We start from the raw sequence: 24,791 nt of genomic DNA, 5'->3' as shown, positions 1-24,791 counted from the left end.
ACCCCTCACTGAGTCTGCCTACACCCCACTCTCCAGAGTGCCTGTCAGCCAGGGGGCAACCGCCCCAGAGCCCTCCACCTCCCCAACAGTGCAAGCGGCATCTGGGGTCCCCTTGGAAAATGGAATCTCTAGCTGGAAGGCCACCTGTGGCAGACTGCGGGAGGAGGGGGACTCTGGGGCAAAGGCCTATAGCGCATCTGCAGGGATGGAGGGCAGGCTGGCATCCACTTGCTAGGAGCGCCTCCCCCCTCCACGCCCCTCGCTCTGGGTCACCCCTGGCATCACTTAATCCCATGGTTCCCGAATGGCCGGGCAGACCCCTGTGCCAGGACCACTGCTACAGGTGCATGGAGCCCCCTTCACGTGGCGCTAGGGCTGCCAGGACGGGGTGAGAACGGAGGAGGCGGCCTCGGAAGTCTGAAGAACGGCCCCTGAATGAGAAACAGAAGCCTAAGACACTACAACGCCAAGACAGAAAACCAGTCACTTCTCCATTTTCCAATTAGTTCTGTACACAACAGCACATCCTCAGAATTATTTACATGTTCAATTTTGAACCGAACTCAAACTATTCAGCACCAAAAAGACACAAAACAGTAGCTAACCTCACCCTCTCACTTAAAATCTAGTCTTTTATTTCAATAAAAAGCTGGAAAATTAAGAAAAGTGAAACAGAAACCACCAGTTTCCTCTTCATTTTTAAAATATTGTGTTGAGGGGCACCTGGGTGGCGCAGTCGGTTAAGCGTCCAACTTCAGCTCAGGTCACGATCTCGCGGTCCGTGAGTTCGAGCCCCGCGTCAGGCTCTGGGCTGATGGCTCAGAGCCTGGAGCCTGTTTCCGATTCTGTGTCTCCCTCTCTCTCTGCCCCTCCCCCATTCATGCTCTGTCTCTCTCTGTCCCAAAAATAAATAAAAACGTTGAAAAAAATAAAATAAAATAAAATAAAATAAAATAAAATAAAATATTGTGTTGAATGGGCCTTTGATTCCTTGGAAACTAAACTCTGTGTCTATTCGCAAAATACCTTTTCACCTAGAGCTGCATTTTCTATCTAACAGCCATGAAGATCAGAAAAGAGTAAGCAGGCCATCGAGAGCACAGCCACTTTGCATGCTGAAGACACACTGAGTGTGCCCTCCGTGCCTGTGACCCTGGCACCTCCCCGCAGCGACGTGGAGACGTGGTCCCCCCAGGACCTCATGCCCCTCCCAGGCGGCACGCTCCGGGCAGACAGGTGTCCACACCGGCAGGAGGGCCGCGCTCTGGCTCTGGTCCAGGCCAGGGCTCGGCGTGTCCCCACAGTGTGTCCCCGCAGCTCTGGGTGCCCCGGCCCCATGGCAGCACACGGGCTGCCCTCCGGCCCCGGGAGGGGAAATCCAGTTAGGGACCCCGTGCCTCTGAGCTGCGCGCCTGCACCTGCTTGACCCTGACGGGGAGGGGGAAGGGGAGGGAGGTGCCACCAGCAACAGTGACTTAAACCGAAGCCCCCAGACCCGGTCCTGTGTGCCGGGGGACCTGCACATTCGCACAAATCACAGACTTTCAAAGTCACAGAAGTTATCAAAAAATACTGTTTTAGAGACATAGAGGTTCCCATGCCCTCAGGTTGCAAACTGTTGTGGGGACACATGTCACCTCCCCGCGACCCAGTCTGGGGCGTCACACACTTGCGAGTGGCTCCATGCAGTGGCCAGAAGGGACCGTCCCTCACCGAGCTCCCAAAACATGTGTTTGCGTCCCGTGTAGGCGATTCTCTTGTGTCACTTTGCCCAGTGCCTCTCCCCCTGCAAGGGTACACCTCCAAAAGAACCTCAGAATTCTCCAGAGAACATCCTCCTGCGACCTCCTCGTCTGAGGGAAAGACGACAGATTTGAACAAATCTGCATAGTGCAATTTCCCAAATTAATGTTCACATGATGAAATGTTAGCTGGTTACTAAGATCAATGAATAAGCTTCCGGAGAACACAGTAGGGACATACATAAGAAATAAATAAAGAGGGACAAAATGTCAGTAAGTGTGAAACTATAATTACTAAAACAGCAACTGTGCCTCGCTGTAAGTAATCAAACTGTTAAGACTTCCTGAGTCGTCTACACCTTCCAGCACCGTTCCCCTCCCCTAAGTCTCTTGCTCCTGTCCACTTTGTTTCTACTAATCACAGACACATTCTAGCAGGGGTGAGGATGTCCAGGCAGCTGAGAAGGGTGAAGAAAACAACAGAAACAGATGACAGAAATATTCTGAGGTGGTGTTTTTAACATAGGAACTAAGGTGAGGCTACTATGCAAACGTATGAAAGAGTGGGGGGGCCTAGACAGTGGTGAAGATAAGGATCTGAGCTGTCTTCAAGCTGGGCCTGGGCCCTCCTGGGGGCAACTTGCAGGGAGGTCACCCCACGTTATCCCTGCTCATCGGCACAGTAAACAGGAGGTGCCAATAATCAAAACCACACAAAGAGCATGCAGTCTGTAGGATGCCCCTGTGCCACAGAAACCTCAGCCTGGGAATGGTTTTCACCTGGTGCTCCTGCCTACAGAGGAGCTAGAATGTGAATCAAACAGGGCAGAACAGCTGGGAAATCACCTGGGAGGTCACCTGAGAGAATGTCTGGGTCAACACCTGAGAGAACACCTGGGGGAATGGCTGGGAGATCACCTGGGAGATCACCTGGGGGAACACCTGGCGAATGCCTGGCAGTGGACACCAGTGCCACAGGGCCACGCCCAAGGCCCACCGTTTCCTCCGGTTGAGGTGTTGTACACTTGCTTGTATGTGTGCATGTCTGTGCATGTGTGTGTACACGTGTGTGTTTTGATTTCTGGTTTTTCCTTTAACAGCTTTATTGTGAAAGGATCAGAATACCAAAAAATCCACCTGTTTAAAGTGTACAACTCAATGTTTTTTAGTATATTCACTAGATTGTGCAAATATCCCCACAATCAGTGTGAGAACATTTTCGTGCCCCTGAAATCAACAGCCTCACCCCTTCCGCCTCCCCCAGGCCCTGGCAGCTCACTCTCCATCTCTACGGTTTTGCCTGTTCTGGATATTCATATAACACGTGATCTTTGGAGTCTGACTTCTTTCAGAAGCATAATGTTCTGGGTTCGGCCACACTGTGGCCTGTGTCAGGACCCTGTACTTTCTCAGGCTGAGTGATACTCCCCCGTATGGATGTACTATTACATATATACCCAGTTCTTCAGTCGACGGACACTTGGGTTGTTTCCAGCTTCGGACTGCTCTGAACCCTGCTGCTGTGGTGACTGTGTACAGGCTCCTGTGTGGACAGGTGCGCCCGGGAGTACAGGTGCTGAGTCATGTGGTATCCCCAGGCTCTGGCCTCCGAACTGTTCCCTACGGCGGCTGCAACACTGCATTCCCGCTGGCAGTGGATGAGGGTCCAGTGACACTCACGACTGTCTGTCTTTTCAGTTACACGTTGGCTTGGAATCAGAGAGATGCCTGTTCCTCAATTTGTTTTATGATGTAAAATGAGGCAATTGTGGTAACAGGGTTATGAAGACAGTAACATTTTTGGCACAGATTTCTGCACTTCCCACACAATGGCCGGGCAATTGCACTCTGGTTTCATGTCCCAGGTGACTGGGCTCCCCAAGCCTTCATCTCAGCATGAGAGATTCTGGGTTTACACTGCCTGTGTCCGAGCACTGACACTGAAAGCACGGGGGGCTGGGCCTGAGAAGCTGGCGTGTGACGACAACCACGCACAACCCAATCCACCCACAAGCCTCTAGGCCACCGGAGCTTAAGGAAAGATCCAGCTTCTTTCCTAGAGAAAGTGTGAGGTTCCCAAGGCTGGTCTACAACTCTGGATCAGCCTCAGGGGCCAAGGAGAGAGGCGGAAACACTGTGTGTATAGGTTTCCTTTAAAATAGTTTCTTTATACGTATTTTGTCATTGCTGCTCAGAAGTACCGGTAACACAACTGTGGGAATCCAAAATTAAATGCTACAGTCTTTCCACAGCCCCAGGCCCAGCCATAGACCCACCCTCTAGAAATGTCACTGGTTTCTGTTTCTTGGCCCTGGAGCAAACATCACCAATTTAAATAACAGCATCACTGATATTTCTCAGTTTATCAATTTAAAATCAACTGTTGACTCCCTGCCATGAAAGATGAAGAATTTAGGGTCATGCACATCCCCCACTCCTGCCTCCCAATCATTTTACTACGTCAAGTACTCAACACTTCACGCTGCTCTGTACCTCACACTGTCTCACCTACTCTCTCGGTAAGTTGACTCCAAACATGCTAACTCCACAAGACGCCTGTACGTCACGACCATGTGGCTGTGTGTTGTGACCAGACACCACTGCCCCCTCCAGCCTCCAGCTCACCCTTCACTTCGCCCCTTCTCGCTCGGCCTGAGCGCCTGCCTCCTCCAGGCTGTGCTCGGGGCCGTAAGGAGGACACCCCCCGGCCCGTCCAAGGGCCTTTATCACTTGACAAAGTACGAATTCAGCGTCCAGGTCCTCTTACCCTGTTTAAGGCACAATTCCACTTCTAAGAGCTTTTTAAATACATTAAATGGTCCAAATTTCCATTCAAACCTGTAGCTGCTTTCACAAATCACAATTCCTTGATTCATAAAGTTAAGACCCTGGCCTGGCGAGGACGACCCCTCCCAGCCTGTGCTGGAAAGAGAGCCAGCCTTCTGCAAGACCTAGGGTTTGTTTGTTTGTTTTCTCCAGAAACAACCAACATAGGATTTCAGGCTGTTCTTTTCTGCCCTGAATACTTTGGTACTTTTCTTTCTTTTTCCCACACCGTTCTCTGTAAGAATCCTGGCTTGAACTTGAGAGAGAAAATTTCTTAGATGTTAACAAAACATTAGAAAAACCATTTTCTTCCTTATAAAATCAGAGCCTGTCACTCATACCTCTAATGCAAAACCCAAAGTTCTGGAAAGACTTTTAAACAGATGATGTTCCTTTGTTCATTCATGTCTGACCCAAAGGGAAACCGCCTGGGTCCTCACAGACCCAGGGTCTGCACCAAGAGCAAGATTTCATGTTATTCTGGGGTAAAGAGACTCAGAGGCCTTTCTGATGAAAGCTTGCCCTTTTCATAAGTAACTTATTATCTCTTCGGTTGGCCATGTCTCAGGCACTTCGAAGGCTGCAGTCAGGGTGGTCTCCGACTCTGCTGGGGGGGTCTGCAAGTAGTGAAGGCAATTACGACAGCTGAGCACAGGGCCGTGTGCTCACAGGACTTCACACATAGGTAACATCCGTGTTAGTAAGTGTCCTGCAACAGTCCTGTGCAACACCTGTGAGATGCATGTGTGTGCCACGTGTGGCTCCATAAGGAAGGAGGCACTGTGGAAACCCTAGCGGTGCTAACATCCGCGTGCAGAAGGCAGAGGGACTGCTCCCCCTAACAAACCCATAAAATCCCTTCCTCTTTTCCTTCCTCTCAGCGGCCAGAAGAGAGGCACAGAGAAGACAGACGGTGGCAACCCCCAGGCAGGGGCGGGGGGCTGGAAGAACCCCCCGAGCAAGGCGCCACGACCACCAAGGCTGGCTGGCTCTGCTCCTCCGAGCTGGACAGAAAGAAACAGGCGATGAGAGCAGAGGTCTGCAGCAATGCAGAGTGCGGGAGACAGTTACCACAAAACAGAACCTGCAGGCCACAGATCTGGTAAGCATTCTGGTATCCAAAATATATAAACAGTTCCTACAACTCAACAGCTACAAATGACCCAATTTAAAAACAGGCAAACAACCTGAAGGACATTTTCCCCAAGATATCCAAACTGGCACACGGACAGGAAAGGACGCTCAGCATCATGTGTCCAGGGAAACGCAAGACAGACCAGCAGGGAGAGACCCTCCACCATGAGGGCAGCTGGGATGTCTGTAACACAGGAAAACACCAGGTGTCGGTGAGAAAGTGTGGCACTCCTCCACGGCCACTGGGAGCGTGAGCAGCGCAGCCCTGTGGGAAGCAGGCAGCCAAACGCTCACAAGAACTGAGAACAGAAAGGTGCAGGTGAATGTCCACGGCAGCGCTGTTCACAGTAGCCCGAAGGTGGGGACAACCCAGACGTGTGCACCTGCCATCCAGAAACCAGCGGACATCATAGGCTGTGCAGGGGCAGGTGGGATGGGCTTGCTGGAGGAATACACACTGCTCCTGTGGGTGATTAAAAAGTCTGAAACTAAAGGTGAGTGGTGGTTGCACGACAAGAGAATGCAGTAAATCCCACTGAAGTCTATACTTAAAAAGGGATAGATGGTGATTTTTTTTTTTTTGAAAGAGAGAGAGCCTGTGTGTGCACAAGCAGGGGAGGGAAGCAGAGGGAGCCCAACACAGGGCTTGATCTCTCAACCCTGGGATGTGACCTGAGCAGAAACCAAGAGTCCAGTCAGAAGCTCAACCAACTGAGCCACCCAGTGTCCTGAAATGGTGAATTTTATGTTATGCACATTTTATCACAATTTAAAAAAGAAAAGTAAAGATGCCTACCAGTGTTTTGACCGAGGCCGTGGCTGTTCTGTGTGACTGTGGTTATGACACAGGGGCCACATTCCACCCAACATCCTTTTCTGGAGCAAGAAAGGGTATAAATAAATTCTTTTAAATTTTACATTTAATTTAATTTAATTAAAAAAAATTTTTTTAATGTTTATTTATTCTTCAGGGAGAGAGAGAGAGAGAGACAGAGTGTGAGTGGGGGAGGGGCAGAGAGAGAGGGAGACACAGAATCCGAAGCAGGTTCCAGGCTCTGAGCTGTCAGCACAGAGCCCAATGCGGGGCTTGAACTCACAAACCTCGAGATCATGACCTGAGCTGAAGTTGGACGCTCAACTGACCAAGCCACCCAGGCACCCCTAATTTCATTTTTATTCGTACATTTTTGTTGGGAGTGAACATACACTTGGTAAGCACAACTCAGCGAATTTCACATATGTGCACAGTATGTAATCAGTAGCCAGACCAAGATGTGGAATGGTCCCAGCACTCTAGAATGTTCTTCCAGTCTTCCCAGGTCAATACCCCTCCCAGGAGGGCTTAGCACTCTTCAAAATTTTATAACATCTGTTAGTTTTGCCTGTTCTGAACCTCATAAAAATGGAGCCAGACCTGTTAAAGCACTAGAGGTTGCAGACTGGATTCGAATTTCACCTTTAAAAAAAATTTTTTTAATGTTTATTTATTTTTGAGAGAGAGAGAGAGAGAGAGCACGAACAGGGGAGAGGCAGAGAGAGAGGGGGACACAGAATCCAAAGCAGGCTCCAGGCTCCGAGCTGTCAGCACAGAGCCCCATGCGGGGCTAGAACTCACAGACCATGAGATCATGACCTGAGCTGCAGTCAGACGCCCAACCAACTGAGCCACCCAGGCGCCCCTCACCTCTCGTTTTAATTTATAAACTGAAGTAATTTTATACAGAGAAGCTTGCCCCTCATCTACCATTTGATAACTCTTTCGTGAAGCTCACACAGAAAGCTGGGATAAATGCTTGATTATTCCACTTATTTACCAGATTTTCAAGTAATGAATTAGTGTCCTGTCGTCCTCGAAAGGTGAATAATTTAGGCTTTTTTGTAATTTTGCAATTATTTTTTATTGACACAATTTACATATAAAATTTAACCTTTTAAAATGTACAACTCAGTGCTTTTCAGTAAATTCACAGAGTTGTACAACTATCAACACTAATTCCAAAGGATTTTCATCAACTGCAAGTGAAGCCGCCCTGAGAGCCTTCACCCTGTCCTGGCCTCCACCCCCAGCAACCCACTGTTGGCTCACAGATCTGCCTCTTTGGGGTCTTTCGTATAAATGCAATCATGCACATTCGGCCTCTGGCCTCTTTGGCTTGACATCCTGTGTTCAAGGGCTTCCCACTGTGGCCTCAGGACAGTGCTTCAAGGTGTGGGCACAGCTTCATGTGCAAGCACTCACACACACACACCAGTCTACACCTGCACCCCAGAGACTCAGGAGAAACAGCACGAGACAACACTACCCAAACCACATGACCTGGGCACATCAGCCTGCCTCCCTAGGCCTCAGTTTCCCATCTGTAAACTGGGTGGCCAATCATCAGGACAAGCAACACTCCAGTGGCTCAGAAAGTAGTCCCCATCATAGAGGACATGATGCTATATGTGGAAAACCTGAAAGACTCCACCAAAAACCTACTAGAACTGATCCGTGAATTCAGCAAAGTCACAGGATATAAAATCAATGTACAGAAATCACTTGCATTCCTATACACCAATAATGAAGCAACGGAAAGAGAAAGCAAGGAATCGTTCCCATTCACAACTGCACCAAAAACCATACAATAGCTAGGAATAAACCTAACCAAAGAGGTGAAAAATCTATACGCTGAAAACTATAGAGAGCTTATGAAAGAAATTAAAGAAGACACAAAAAAATGGAAAAAGATTCCATGCTCCTGGATAGGAAGAACAAGTATTGTTAAAATGTCGATACTCCCCAAAGCAATCTACATGTTCAGTGCAATCCCTATCAAAATAACACCAACATTCTTCACAGAGCTAGAACAGACAACCCTAAAATTTGTATGAAACCACAAAAGACCCTGAATGGCCAAAGAGATCTTGAAAAAGAAAACCAAAGCAGGAGGCATCACAATCCCAGACTTCAAGTTATACTTCAAAGCTGTAATCATCAAGACAGTATGGTACCGGCACAAGAACAGACACTCAGATCAATGGAACAGAATAGAGAACCCAGAAATGGACCCACAAACGTATGGCCAACTAATCTTTGACAAAGCAGGAAAGAATATCCAATGGAATAAACACAGTCTCTTCAGCAAGTGGTGCTGGGAAAACTGGACGGCGACATGCAGAAGAATGAACCTGGACCACTTTCTCACACCATACACAAAAATAAACTCAAAATGGATGAAAGACCTCAATGTAAGACAGGAAGCCATCAAAATCCTCGAGGAGAAAGCAGGCAAAAACCTCTTTGACCTCAGCCACAGCAAATTCTTACTCAATACGTCCCCGGAGGCAAGGGAAACAAAAGCAAAAATGAACTATTGGGACCTCATCAAGATAAAAATCTTCTGCACCACGAAGGAAACAATCAGCAAAACTAAAAGGCAACCAACAGAATGGGAGAAGATATTTGCAAATGACATATCAGATAAAGGGTTAGTACCCAAAATCTATCAAGAACTTCTCAAACTCAACACCCAAAAACAAATAATCCTGCGAAGAAATGGGCAGAAGACATGAATAGACACTTTTCCAAAGAAGACATTCAGATGGCCAATTGACACATGAAAAAAATGCTCAAGATCACTCATCATCGGGGAAATACAAATCAAAACCACAATGAGATACCACCTTACACCTGTCAGAATGGCTAACAACTCAGGCAACAACAGATGTTGGCGAGGATGCGAAGAGAGAGGATCTCTTTTGCATTGTTGGTGGGAATGCAAGCTGGTGCAGCCACTCTGGAAAACAGTGTGGAGGTTCCTCAAAAAATTAAAAATAGAACTACCCCATGACCCAGCAATTGAACTACTAGGTATTTATCCAAAGAATACAGGGGTACTGATTCAAAGGGGTACATGCACCTCAATGTTTATAGCCATGCTATCAATAATAGCCAAAGTATGGAAAGAGCCCAAATGTCAATCAACGGATGAATGGATAAAGAAGATGTGGTGTATATATATACAATGGAGTATGGAACTAGAGAGTATTATACTAAGTGAAATAAGTCAGAGAAAGAGAGGTATCATATGATTTCACTCATGTGTGGGATTTGAGAAACTTAACAGAAGACCACAGGAGGAGGGAAGGAAAAATAAGATACAAACAGAGAGGGAGGAAAAGAAACCATAAGACTCTTAAATACAGAGGACAAACTGAGGGTTGCTCATGGGGGGCAGGGGAGAGGGGAAAATGGGTGATGGGCACTGAAAAGGGCACTTGGGATGAGCACTGGGTGTTGTATGTAAGCGATAAACCATGGGAATCTAGTCCCGAGCCAAGAGCGCACTGTATACACTGTATGCTAACAAACTGGACAATAAATTATTTAAAAAGAAAGAAAAAAGAAAGTCGTCCCCAGGAGAGCAGCGGCAGCCGCACCGTGTCAGAAGGCAGATTTCAGGGCCGCCCAAGGCTGGTGTGTGAGCACAGAACCTGTGTGCTACCAGCCCCAGGGGGGTTCTGGGCTCCCGGGTCACGGTCCTAAGCCCACCTTGCTGCACTTGAGTGACACCCAGCTGTTCTGACACTGTCCCTAGCCGGAGTGCCTCCTCGTTGCCTCAGGAGACCCTCCCTGAACGGACCACCCTCCTCTGTGGCTGTAAAGACCCAGAAGCCTCAGCACCCTCTCTAGGAAGAGCTGTGCTTCCACGGATATCTGTTCCCGCCGGACCACCATTTCGCCAAACTTCCCCCACATGCCCGTTCTGTACTGACAGCAAGTGGCTGACGTGCGTGGGGCACTGTCCTTCCCTCCTCTGCCCTCAAAAGCACCCATTGCCCACCAAACAAAGCACTTCTGCCCACTGAGCATTCAGAGATCCCCACCAGCTAACACCCATCTGCATGTGCAGGATGACCTCCAACGACTCACCTCCACGAGTCAAAACGCGGCGCTGGCCCAAGCCCCTGTGTCTCCTCCACCGTGGGCCATGCTGACCCACACTCCCAGCATCCACATCCGCCCCATCCCTGGAGCCACATGGCAGGGTTGCCCTGTGCCACTCCCAGGGCGTGCAGGCGCCCCCTCCCACCCCACATGATCGCTGTGTTCTGTGCACAGTCTGCCCCTGCTGAGAGCAAAGGCCTCACGGGCTCCGTCACCCCTCACTCACTTCCCAGAGCCAATCCTCACTCTTGGCAAACACATGCTGAACAAAAGAGCCATCCTTGGAGCTAACCGGGAACCACCCAGAGGTCAAAAGTCCTAGGCCTGCCAAGATGACCTCAGATGCATCACCCATGGAACATTCCGGAAGACATACTTCTTCATGATAGGCTGGCAAGGAGAGAGGCAGCTGGAAGGCCCATGGGTTGAGGAGGCAGGACCTTCAGAGGGATTTTAAAAATGAAGTAATAAAAGCTTTAAAATTATTTCCAAAAGGCCACAGACTGCTGTGTTAGCTGATTCATGCACAGGAGAGAAGAAAAGGTCTGTCCGTCTGCCAACCGCAAGAAAGCAGGAACCTCTGCTGGATTCCAGGCCCACCCGGCACATTTGGGCTGTGTGTCCCCACCTGACTTCACGCCCCAGACTGCAGCACAGGCTGTGGCGACCCCTCCCTCCCGGGGGCTGAAGCAAGTGTCCTTCAAACCCCTGCCCCCAGCACCTCGCACAGAAGCCAGGGATCTCTGCTCAGCTGGATTTGTTTAAACTCCAAAGTTATTTTTAACGCTGCCATTGGTCTAATTAGGCAGGAAACACTGGCCGGAGTACAGGCCGGCTGTCCTGGAGGAACCATGGGCCACTAGGAATGAGGCCACGTGGACGCACACAGGATGTCTTGCAAAACTTTGCTGAAATAGTGAAAAAAAGTACCTGGAGACTCTGATTTCATCTCAACATTCAGGTCACCCAGCCCCCCTCCCAGTGCTGGACTTCTGTGCGGCCACTTGCCCATCCCCTTGAGCCCAGATACCTTATCTTTAAAATCCAAGGGCTGAGAGGGGCGCCTGGGTGGCTCAGTCGGTTGGGCGTCCGACTTCAGCTCAGGTCATGATCTCGCAGTTGGTGAGTTCGAGCCCCGTGTCAGGCTCTGTGCTGACACCTCAGAGCCTGGAGCCTGCCTCAGATTCTGAGTCTCCCTCTCTCTCTCTCTCCCCTGCTCATGCTCTTTCGGTCTCTCTGTCTCTCTCTCAAAATAAACATTAAAAAGAAAAATCCAAGGACTGTGGAGAGGTCCTCTGCCCGGAGGGAGTGACGCATTGATCACAGGTGTCACAACACCCCCAATACCAGTGACCTCGCAGAGCTCACCAGCCACAGGCACAGCTTTCTGAGCATGACACCCATCTCGAAGCAGAACTGGGATTCAAAACCCACGGGGCTGTCTGGGCTCCTCACCACACCGCGGTGGCATTTTGGTCAGCACACCACCTCTGCCTTCCTTGCTGCAGATGCCCCTCTAACACACACCAGAGCCTGAGGTGGCCTGTGGCACACAGGCGGTGATTCCAGGGCCCGGTAACACGGGTGTGGTTGTTCCTGCAGGACTTTCTCAACAGCGGTCTGCCCCGGGCCCACCTGCTAGATGGTGGGGACGGGGGCTTTCCTGCTGAGGAGCCTCACTGGAACAGGGCTGGGCAGACCCTGGTGCTGGCCGGGGCGGGAACCAAGCCCACAGGCAGCGCCCCTCACCCTGTGCCATGGCGACCTGGGAAGTCTATGGCCCTCAGAGGCCTGACAGTGCACTGACGTCTCCCTTCTGGGCTTGAAACTCAGGCCCTCTCTCCCGAGGGAACCGGGGATCACTCTCTCAGGGTCTGGGAGCTGTGGGACAAGCAAAGAGCAAAAGGCCAGGCTGTGGACCTGCTTCACACGGAAGGCGTGTGTTGCTCTGGGTCCCCAAGGAGTAACCAGTCCCAGAGCAGGGACTAGAGTCAGAGCCTGCAGCTCCCAGCCCCTCAATGTCCTCATCTGCCAGAGTAAGGCAGCGCTGCGTCCTCTGCAGACTCGTGAGCCCGGCCCAGGGAGTGACTGAGGGGTCTGCTTGCCACCAATGTCTCGGGGGCGTCTGGCAAAGACACGCAGCCCACCACCTCTCTGATGCCATGAGACATGTGCCTGGTTGCCCGCTGGCTGTTGGACTTTGGGTCCAAGCGGACGCTCTCTGAGCAGCACTTCCCATCAGGGTAGCTCTCCCCTGATCAAAGTGCAAGTGTCTAAAAGACCCCAAGGCACCAACATGTGCTGCAGAACCCCAGAGGCCCCTGTATCTATTGCAGAGACCACAGTCCTCCAAAGGGGGCTGCAGGCTGGTCACACAGACCCGGGCCCCGGAGAGAGCTCCTGCCACAGTCCGGCCCCCCGCCAGATGCAGCCAAACCTTAGGAAGGGCCTGCGTGGTCGCCAGCAGTCACCCACCACCCGCCGGCAGAGCCACTGTCGCCATCCAAGCCCGGCACTGCTGGGTGGTCATCACCCGAACCTTCAACCGGCAGCAATATCACCCACTAGGGGTGACACCGAGGGCCCTGCCCCCAGCACCACACAGTGGGAGTGGCCACCCTCCTTGGGTCACTGGCCACACGGACGGACGGCTCCAATGTGCGGCCCCCCGCAGAGAACCACAAACCAAAGCCTGTGCTGGCCCCTGGGTTTGCATCCTAATGGCAAGTTTAGAATAGGAAGCAATGGAAAACTTGAAACTTTGGTTTTTCCTTCCTCATTTATCAGTCTGCAAGACTGGCCAGGAGAGACAGATGTACCTTCCTCTTCAGCCTAACACCACGAGGCCCCAGCTGGCACAGAAGCGCAGCCGGGGCGCTGGCGCCCTCTCCCGCCCAACAGCACCAGTCAGCCCTGGCCGGCCCTCCGCTGCCCAAACCCGAGGGCCCCGGACAGAGCCCTCCAGGTGGCCCAGGGCTGGCGGCACGCTACAGGCCTTCCCAGCTCACAGGTGAGACCAAGAGGCCCTCACTCCCTCAAGGCAGAACAGCCACCACCCACGGTCTGAAACCTCTGCCCTCAGGGGTTCCTGGCTGTGTCCCCAGTGGGCCACCAACCATGTGCTATCCCTGTGCCTCACACCCTCGTCCCAACATGCCAGGGAGGCAGGCTGTGTAGCAAGCGAGGGCCTGGTGTATTTACACAGCAGCTGAGACTCTCAGAGCTTGGAGGCAGGTGCTGGTGAGCTGGCACCTCGACCGCATCTCTGAACCTCTTTATCCTGGAACCGATGAGCAGCCACGGCTTCGGGACGGTGCCCAGGGCAAGGAGCTGTGGTGGAAAGGGGCTCGGGAGCCCCTCAGCTGAGAGCAGAGCAGCCCCAGCCTCCCAGGCGAGGGCAGGGATGCTCTCCCACTTGTCGTCCCTGAAAAGCCACCATCACATCAAGGGGCCAAGCTTGACAAAGCAGAAGTTCACTTTCCACACTTTCAAGGATCCACAGCTTGACACTGAGGCGCCCACACATTGTTGCTATGCCATACAAGAGGCCAAGGAAGCTTCTGTCAGGCACACACTACTTTTCTGCCTCCCCTTACACCTGGCTGATTTCCACAGTTGCCATAGCTGCTCAATCTTCTAAAATATTTTTTTGAAAGCCATGAATAAATCAATATCTAGATCTCCTGGGAAAATACAACTTTACCCTTAAACAACGAATGCAGTGGTTACAGGTGATGCCCCTGTGAAGTCACAAATCCACATATAATTTTTGATTCCCCTAAAACTTAACTACTCTTCTCAAACTATTCCAAAAAATAGAAGAAAAAGGAAAACTTCCCAATTCATTCTAGGAGACCAGCATTACAAGCCAGATAAAGAGAGAACTATAGGCCAATATCCCTAATGAACATGGATGCAAAACTCCTCAACAAAATACTAGCAAACCAAATCCAACAATACATTAAAAAAGAATACCATCCACCACGATCAAATGGGATCTATTCCAGGGAGGCAAGGGTGGTTCCACATCTGCAAATCAATGAAATACATCACATCAACAAGAGAATTGATAAAAACCAGACGATCACCTCAACAGATGCAGAAAAAGCACTTGACAAAATACAACACCCACTGATAATAAAAAAAAAAAACACCAAACCCTTGACAAAGTAGGTTTAGACGGAACACACCTCAACGTTATAAAGGCCATGTATGAAAAACCCACAGCAAACAACCTCAATGGGGAAAAACTGAGATTTTTCTCCTAAGATCAGGAGCAAGACAATGATATCCACTCTCCCTACTTTTAATTCAACATAGTAACAAAAGTCCTAGCTATAGCAATCAGACAAGAAAAAGAAATAAAAAGGCATCTAAATTGGTAAGGAAGAAGTAAAACTTTTAGTATTTGCAGATGGCATGATACTATTTATAGAAAACCCTGAAGACTCTACTAAAAATCTATTACAACTGATAAATGAATTCAGTAAAGTCACAAAATACAAAATTAATGCACAGAAATCTGCATTCTTTTACAGTAATAATGAAGTAGCAGAAAGAGAAATTAAGACAACAATCCCATTTACAACTGCACCAAAAATAATGAAATACCTAGGAATAAACTTAGTCAAGGAAGTGAAAGAACTACACTCTGAAGACTATGAAACTGTGAAACATTCATGAAAGAAACTGAAGACGACACAAAAAGATGGAAAGACATTCCATGGTCGTGAGTTGGAAGAACCAATACTGTTAAAATGTCCATATTACCCAAAGCAACCTACAGATTTAATGCAATCCCTGTCAGCATTTTCCACAGAATTAGAACAAATGATCCTAAAATTTGTATGGAACCACAAAGACCCTGAGCAGTCAAAGCAATCTTGAGAAAGAAGAACAAAGCTGGAGGTATCACAATCCCAGTGATAGTGGGTCCCTCAACTAGACAGTCCCTCCAACTAATGGTGTTGGGAAAATTGGACAGCAACATGCATAAGGACAAAGCTGGACCGCCCTCCTCCACCACATACAAAAACAAACTCAAAACAGATTAAAGATCTTGGGCGCCTGGGGGGCTCAGTTGGTTGAGCATCTGACTTTGGCTCAGGTCATGGTCTCACAGTTCGTGAGCTGGAACTGTGAGCTCAGACTTTGTGCTGACAGCTCGGAGCCTGGAGCTGCTTCGGATTCTATGTCTCCCTCTCTCTCTCTCTCTCTGCCCCTCCCCTGCTCACACTCTGGTGTGCTCTCTCTCTCTCTCTCTCTCTCTCTCAAGAAGAGAAAAATAAAAATAAGCATTAAAAAGGTAATAATAATAAATAAAAACAAAATGGATTAAAGACCTAAATGTGAGACTTGAAACCATAAAAATCCTAAAGGAAAACATAGGCAGTAAGTAACCTCATGAACATTGGCCGGAGCAACATATTTATGGATATGCCTCCTCAGGCAAGAGAAACAGAAGCAAAAATAACTCCACCAAAATAAAAATCTCATGCACAGCAAAGGAAACAACCAACAAAATCAAAAGGCAACCTACTAAATGAGAGAAGATATTTGCAAAGGACATAATCTATAAAGGATTGATATCCAAAATATATAAAGAACTTGTACAACGCAACACCAGAAAAATAATAATCTGATTAAAAATAGGAAGAGGACCTCAACAGACAATTTTCTTTTTTTTTTTAATTTATCTTTATTTTCTTTTGAGAAACCCTTCATGCAAGCAGGAGAGGGGCAGAAGGAGAGGGAGAGAGAGAATCTCACGCAGACTTGGCACTCAGCATGAAGCCCGACATGGGGCTCCATCCCGTGACCCTGAGATCATGACCTGAGCCAAAATCGAGAGTCCGACGTTCAACTGACTAAGCCACCCAGGAGCCCCTGAATGGACATTTTTCCAAAGAAGGCACACAGATGGCCAACAGACACATGAAAAGATGCTCAACATCATCATCATCGGGGAAATGCAAATCAAAACCACAATGAGATACCACCTGTCAGAATGGCTAAACTCAAAAACACAAGAAACAACAAGTGTTGGGGAGGATGTGGAGAAAAGGGACCCTCATGTACTGTTGGTGGGAGTACAAAATGGTGCAGCCACTGTGGAAAACGGTGTGGAGGCTCCTCAAAAAATTAAATATAGAATTAACCATATGATCCAGTAATTCCACGACTGGGTATTTACCCAAAGAAAATGAAAGCGCTAATTTGAAAAGATATATGCACCCTTATGTTTATTATGGCTTTATTCATATTATGTTATGTTATTCATATAATATATATTATATTAACATTATTATATTATGCTATTTACATTACTATTATACATATATATTACTCAACCATAAAAATGAAAGAAATCTTCCCATTTGTGACAACATGGATAGAGCTGGAGGTGCAATGCTAAGTGAAAATAAGTCAGAGAAAGACAAGTGGCATACAATTTCACTTATATATGGAATCTTAAAAGCAAACAAACACCAGACTCACAAATACAGAGAACAAACCAGCAGTTGCCAGAGGGGGTAGGGGTGGGGGTGGGTGGGTGAAACAGACAAAGGGGGTGAGGGGTTATATAAACTGCCAGTTATCAAATAAGTAAGTCAGGGAGATGAAAAGTACAGCACAGAGAACTGTAACAACCCTGTATGGTGACAGATGGTGACCACACTTATGGTGATGAGCCCTGAGCAATGTGTAGGACTACTGAGTCACTATGGTGCACACCTGACACTAACACAGCATTGTGTGCTAATTATACTTCAATTAAATAAAAAAAACAACTACTAATAGCCTACTGTTGACCAGGAGCCTTACCAACAACACAGACAGTTGATTAACACATGGTTTTTAGGTACATGTGTTACACATTGTGTTCTTATAAAGAAGTAGGCCAGAGAAAAGAAAATGTTATTAAGACCATCATAAGGGAAGAGAAAAAAATGAGATCATAAGGGAGAGAAAATACATTTATAGTACTGCACTGTATTTATTGGAAAAAATCCACGTGTAAGTGGACCCACATAGTTCAAAGATACGTTGTTTGAGGGTCAATTATAATACATAAAACGAAGATTCGTAAATGATCAATGTTTATTATAGCAATATTTGTGTTGGCAAAAAAACAAGGAAACAATTAAACATTCAACAATGGAGACTACGACAGATAAAATGCCTTCGACCAGCGCTAGGCCAGGACGCGAGGCTTCAGACAGTGGGTCGAACCCCTGAGGACATAGGCAGGAAGCTACCGGTGCCCCGAGCAACAGAGCGGCCAGGTGAGGGAGGGGAGGACAAGGAAAGCGAGTCTAGGAGAAGGCCGCACAGCAACCAAAGTGGTTTTTACAAAGAACTTCCAGAAATACGTAGAAATGTTTGGAGTAAAATTCTCAAAAGATATATGTGATATAGATGTATATATGTGTGTAGTTAACATCTAATAAACGTGTATGTGCCCACAAGGTATCTCCATAGGAAAAATAAGAATGGAGAAGTACCTGAACAGAAGAACCGAGATGTTACCCAAACGCTGGCTGTGAAGCCTCTCAGTGGGGGAAGGAGTCTCTTTTTTCTTATTCTTGAAAACCTAGGACTTAGTTTTTCAAAAACATGCATTATGTTTATAATTAAGTAGAAGTGCTTATGAATTTAATAGCCAATAATACCTGTCTTTGATATTAAACACTGACCATGTCCATGTATTATGTGTAATAATAAAGGCAATTTCTGATAAAGTTTAAATGTAAAATGAAACATAATTCAGAGCTTTGTGATTAAATGCCCATTTCATTTACCTTAAATCAGAAACTCACCCACAAACCACAGTTAGGCCGGGCCCTTCACAGTGCAGAAAGTGAATTCCTGGTGAATGGTAGACATGCCAGACCTACCTGCTGAGTTAATCACTTAGTTATTTTCTGTTTAACTCCTGAGCCAGGTGGGTCCAAATTGTAACACATGCTACAAAATCATCTATCCCATTTATGGGAATACAGTAGGCACATAATCCATAGTAACTAATAATATGCATCATCCCTTTTAGAAAGCTCTGTGTTTAAAATTAAGAGTTTTAGAGGCGCCTTGGGCTGCTAAGTAAGTTGGGTGTCCGACTTCGGCTCAGGTCATGATCTCGCAGTTCATGCATTCGAGCCCCATGCCGGGCTCTGTGCAGACAGCTCAGAGCCTGGAGCCTGCTTCAGATTCTGTGTCTCGCTCTCTCTCTGCCTCTCCCCCACTCATTCTCTCCCTCTCTTACTCTCTTTCTCAAATATAAATAAACATTTAAAAATTAAAAAAAAATTTTTTTTGTTAATGTTTATTCATTTTTGAGAGCAAGACAGAGACACACAGAACACGAATGGGGGAGGAGCAGAGAGAGAGGGAGACACAGAATCTGAAGCAGGCCCCAGGCTCTGAGCTGTCAGCACAGAGCTTGATGTGGGGCTCGAACTCATGAATGGTGAGATCATGACCTGAGCCGAAGCCGGATGCTTAACTGACTGAGCCTCCCAGGTGACCCTTAAAAAAAATTTTTTTGGGGGGGCCCCTGGGTGGCTCAGTTGGTTAAACGTCTGAGTTTGGCTCAGGTCATGATCTCACGCTCTGTGAGTTCAAGCTCCGCGTCGGGCTCTATGCTGACAGCTCAGAGCCTGGGGCCTGCTTCAGGTTCTGTGTCTCCCTTTCTCTCTGACCCTCCCCCGTTCATGCTCTGTCTCTCTCTGTCTCATAAATAAATAAACATTAAAAAACATTTTAAAAACAGATAACTAAAAATTTTAAAATATTAAAAATTTTTTGGGGGGGGGCACCTGGGTGGCTCAGTCGGTTAAGTGTCCGACTTCGGCTCAGGTCATGATCTCACATTTCATGAGTTCAAGCCCCATATTGGGCTCTATGCTGACAGCTCAAGAGCCTGGAGCCTGCTTTGGATTCTGTGTCTCCTCTCTCTCTGCCCCTAACCCGCTCACACTCTATCTCTCTGTCTCTCTCAAAAATAAATTAAAAAAAAAATTTTTTTTTAAAGAGTTTTATAAAGATGGGAGCCTGGGTGGCTCAGTCAGTTGGGTGTCTGGCTCTTGATTTCGGCTTAGATTATGATCTCACAGTTTATGGGATGAAGCCCTGAGTCTGGCTCTATGCTGAGCGTGAAGCCTGCTTGGGATTCTCTCTCTCTCTCTCTCTCTCTCTCTGCCCCTCCCCTCTTCGAGTGCTCTCTCAAAATAAACCAGAGAGTTCTATAAATAAATTGTATTCTTTATCTATCTTTGAACAGTTTTAATTACAAAGGAAATATAGATTCATTGCAACCATGCTACAAAAGCATATATGGACACAGTAAATCATCTTTCCTCCCCTCCAACCCCTCCGCCCCCCCATGCTGCTGAGTTGACCATTTGGTTGGAAAGCCTCCAGGGCTATCTCTGGTCTCACAACTGCATAAAGGGTTACACACATGGGAGGAGGTAGTTCTGAACTTGTTCACTAAAACGATAAGCTCTTTCTCTTTGCTGTACAATAAATACGTTACTACCTGTGGATGTACCTCCATCCTTTTCAGGAATGACACAGTGTTCCACAGGCAGACCGACAGGGATGGGTCCACCCAACTGCTGTCTGGAAACAACCTGCCGCTGCCGCCGGTGGCCCCGCGTGTGCACCCCCACCAGGCCTGGGTTCCTGCCTCTGGGATGGGGGCGCAAGCCAAGCACCAGGGGAACGTTGCTGCCATGCCACTGAAACCAGACACACCTGTGCACGTGGGGCTCCTGGGGTCAGGTCCCAGACGCGCCCTACGGATCCCGTGGCCCCCTCGTGGTTAGCGTGTCCAGTGTGAGCACGCCGGTTGGTGACAAGCAGGTAGGTCATGAGTGGGCGTCACAGACACTTCCCTCAACTACGTCATTTGTCATTTGCAGTGTCTTGCCATACTCTCATTTTTAGCTCTCATGTAGTCAAATCTGTCATGGTGTCCTCCTGAGCTCCTCCTTTACTGGTCACTTAGAAAGTTCTCCCACATTCTAGAGGTCATTCACAATAGTCTCCAAGGCATGCCTGGTATTCTTGTGCTATTTTTTCACATTCTAACCATTAATCCATTCAAATTTATTCTGTGTGGTGTGAGTTAGGATGACATTTTTTTCAAGACAGATGGCTAATTAAGCCAATTCCACTTACTAAACTACACAAACCTTCCTCAGTGAACTAAAATGCCATCTTCATCATAAATTAGGCTCCCGGGCATATTCTGACCTCCTCCTGCGTTCTCTGTGATACTTTTTTGTCTATTAGAAACCTAAGAATATCCTACTGAACATTTTAAAAACCGACCACACAGCACATGCAGCAAACACCTCCTCCGTTAGTGAGTCCAGCACTTTCGTTAGTCTCCACGTTACAACTGCTCCCAGCCGCCGACTTACATACAAAGCAGGCACCCTGCCCTTTGACCTGAATAATGTTTTTTTTTTTTTCTGGTTTGAAGTCTGGCCTCATCTAATAGAAAACCAACACTGCAATTTCACATTGATTCTTTAGTTCATCACAAATGAACTAACATGCTCCGCCCCTTAACATGCATGGTTGCTTGATGAGAGAGGGCTGTCTAGGCAAACCTGGACTCGCCCTACTTCCTCTGCCAGCCTCCTGGAGCTCAGGGCTCTGCTGTCCCTGCCAGTGCCAGCCCACATGTCCCATCTGGAGCCTCTACCCCTGCCAACCTGCCCTCTACTCCCCACGCCTATTTTTAGCTCCTAGAATCTGAGCCTTTGGCTGGCCTGAGCTGTCAATTTTCCATGAATCAAAATAAGTTTAATTCATAGAAAACCCTCAATCTCAATTTCTACCATGATGTCTAAGAAACAAAAAGTACTTTGGGCCACCAAGACCTACTGCTGGCCTGACCCTGCCAAACACTGAGGAAGAAGGCAGGTCCTGGGTAGCCAGGGTCAGGGGGACCAGGAGGCAGAGAGGAGCAAAGAGGGCGGAGGTCAGGCCTGGCAGGGGGGCGGGACAAAGGCCACGACGAGGTCAGAGGGCAAAGGGCCCAGTCAGGGCAGGTGGATACACAAGGGCAGAGAGACTCAAATGTTTTGCACAACCTGAATTAGACACAGAGGAGGCCAAGAGCTGTGTGTTAAGATAGTAAATGACTGCCTGGAACAGCTAAATCACAGGGAAAGGAGAAGTATCGCACACAAGCCCGAGCACTAGCACAGCCCCTGGTGCCCTGTGGGGTTTCAATCACAGATGTGACATCTTGGGCCCTGTCTCTTCGTGCTATCCTTCCATGGGGTTTGCAATCCACCCTCATAAACTGCTCTGGGAATGTCTACATCTCACGTCCCAGAAAAGTGTGTAAGTCTTCCCACGGAGCAGAGGCTGGGCCACCCCCGACCTGGATGCCTACCACAGCCGGGCAGGGCCCGTCACTCCCCCAGGAGGCTCCCCTCCCACTGAAGGCTGCCCTGGCCCCTCCACTCACATCCCAACCCAGGGTCAGAGGAGACCAGGGTCCTGCAGGGCTCACACTACCACTGCACTTCCCGGAATAGAGCCGAGCATGATTTTCCCCAAAACAGAGGTTCACAGGGATGGCCCGCACCTAGCCAAACTGCCCTCCCCCGCTGTCACCTCAGATTGTTGTTGTTGTTGTTTACATTTCCTGAGTTTTTGTTTTGTTTTGTTTCATTCTGTTTCAGGGAAGGAGGAAGAGAGATCCCTGCAAGACCCCTTCCCAGGCTGGGGAGGGGTCAAAATGCCATCATAGTAACATGGGGATAACAGTGCCTGAGAGAGGCCCGCAGAGCAAGCACCCAGGGGTGTTCATTCTGAATCTTTTACTCCCATTCAGCCCTCACACCCAACAGAGTTTCAGCAATTAATGTGTGAGCAGGGACCAGTCCCCACTGTACAGGCCTCTCGGTGCTCCAGCACAGAGTACACCCGCTGAGAGTACACCCGCCAAGGGTACACCCCCTGACAGTATGCCTGCTGAAAGCACACCTGCTGAGAGTACATACACTGAGGGTACACCCACTGAGGGTACACCCGGTGAGAGTATACTCGGTGAGAGTACACCCGGTGAGAGTAGACCCGCTGAGGATACACCCACTGAGGGTACACCCGCTGAGAGTACGCCCACTGAGAGTAGACCCACTGAGGGTACACCTGCTGAAAGTCTGCTGGGTGTACACCCGCTGGGGGTACTCCCGCTGAGAGTACACCTGCTGAGGGTACTCCCACTGAGGGTATGGTCAGAGGAGCCACAGAGCTGCAGGTCCATCAGGACACAACGTCACCTCGGGGGCTGCCATCCACAGAGGGGTGTGGACTCCAACCCCGACAACAACTACTCCACGGGAGCTTATCGCCATCCCCAAACATCCCCCCAGTAAATCCCCATCTTCCCATAAAAATCTGGTTCTGCTCAGTTATCCGCACACCCAATTTGTCAGAGAGCGGGACTGCAGGTCATAGAGCCAGTGGCAACTGCATGCGTCACCCGACTCCCAGCCAGCCGCCGCGCCCATCTCAATCCACTCACAACTTCCAACGGGATCAAAACCCCGAGTTTCCCAGGGGAAACTTCTGGGAAGCCGTCGACCCCTCGGGTCTCTCGGCTGGCTCCACTGCAGGCTAAGCCCCTGGCGCCGTGGTATCATATGGAGAAAGGGTTACGTAAACAGCAGGTGCTCTGAGGCACAGGTCATCTGCTTCTTCCCTCCCATCACGGCCCAGCCGGGCCATGCTCTGCCTGGTTCCTCCCTGCCCACACCAGGCACCAGGAGTGCTATTCACAGCCTACTCCGGCCTCCAGTGTTGGATGCAAAGCTTACCTCCCGTCTGCACCCCAGTCACACTCACACGATCCCAAACCAACAACAGCCCGAGGACACAAGGGTAAAACCAAGTGACATTTACCATGCACTTTGCGTCCACAATCCGGTTCCACCTTCTCCCAAACCAGGAAGCTGGCAAACCTCAACGCTAAAACTGAGCCCTGAGCACCTGACTCTAACTAGTCCTCTTAACACCTGCCCATGCTCTTGCAGAGCCACCTGTGAGGCTGAAGCCGGGCTCTCAAATCCACTGGACACAGTGCACAACCTCTTTCCGACTTCTAAAGCAGAGACTGCAGTGGGTCCCACGCACCACGGTGGGGGAGTCCTCCCAGCTTTAAGCATGGGATGACAGCTCTGAACCCACATGGGACATCGGCACGTGGAGCATCCTGGCGGCAGGTGCCCCATAAACACACCCTGTGTCTTAGCCACCCACACCCGCAGCAACAGTCCAATCTCGCCCCCAGAAAGGAAGCATCTGGGGGTTTTATCCATAACAAAAGACACTCGATGTAGAATAACAATTTTTCATATTCTCACTTTGCTTTCTATATCCTCCAAATCTTCTTCAGTGAGAAAACACACACACACACACACACACACACACGGTATCCAAAAGACACAAAGCCAACAGTTGCTGGAAACCCTCAGGAGACCGGGGTAAAGTGCACCTGTGCCAGAGACCCTTAGGGCAGGAACAGGGGACAGAAGGCAAGGTGAGCACTGGCCCCCTAGGGGCCTCTCCTCCACTTTGGGGGACTACTGCAGCACGACTTGCACGGTGGTTAGGGTGTCTGGTGCCCTGGGGTGGGCCCCTGTCCAGGGGGGACCGGGAGCCCCTCCTTGTGTTGAGGATGAGATTCCTGTACTGGGAGGTCAGCCTGCAAGCAGCAGGCTGTGACACACCCACCAGCCTCTAGCCCCAGGCTCCTGGAGGACCCGGAGAGAGCCTCACTGCACAGGGACCCACTCCTCCCACCTGGTTCATGGTGTCTGGGGACTGTGAGTCCACCCTAAAAGCCTGATCAGCCAGTGGGACCAACCTGAGGTGTCCTGGTGCTAAAAGACCCCGGGCGCATCAATGCTTCCCCCATACGGCCCTGGCAAAGCCCTCCAGGGCTCCCCAAAGACACAAATCAGAACTACAACACAGATCGGCAGACGGGTGATGCTGCAGCTGAGCTGTCACAAAAGCCCAGTGGGCTGGTGACTCTGGGAAAGGGGTGTCACTTTCCACCTCCACACAGAACCCCACCTCCCAACAACTCCTCAGGCGAGGCTCAGGGTTTTCAAAGACATTCGTGACAACCGTCC

The 24,791-nt window shown here is 49.1% G+C and overlaps 1 protein-coding gene across 3 annotated transcripts in view; it reads right to left on the bottom strand.

Moving 5' to 3' along the window:
* Positions 1–24,791, bottom strand: part of RASA3 (RAS p21 protein activator 3) — a 120,854-nt gene that overhangs the window by 78,166 nt on the left and 17,897 nt on the right. For 2 of the 3 annotated variants that reach the window (XM_086707762.1, XM_086707758.1), the window contains one exon: positions 6,499–6,578. The exons of the other annotated variant lie outside the window; for it this stretch is intronic. The gene's annotated coding sequence lies outside the window, so the exon portion shown is untranslated. Of the gene's footprint in view, positions 1–6,498; positions 6,579–24,791 lie in introns of those variants that run through there. 3 annotated transcript variants of the gene reach the window in all.

The sequence above is a fragment of the Puma concolor genome, chromosome A1 (assembly GCF_028749965.1).
Source record: "Puma concolor isolate L17-30 chromosome A1, mPumCon1.1.hap2, whole genome shotgun sequence".
NCBI lineage: Eukaryota > Metazoa > Chordata > Mammalia > Carnivora > Felidae > Puma > Puma concolor.
Note: the sequence above shows the minus strand (reverse complement) of the source record. Positions and strands in the feature narration are given on the sequence as shown.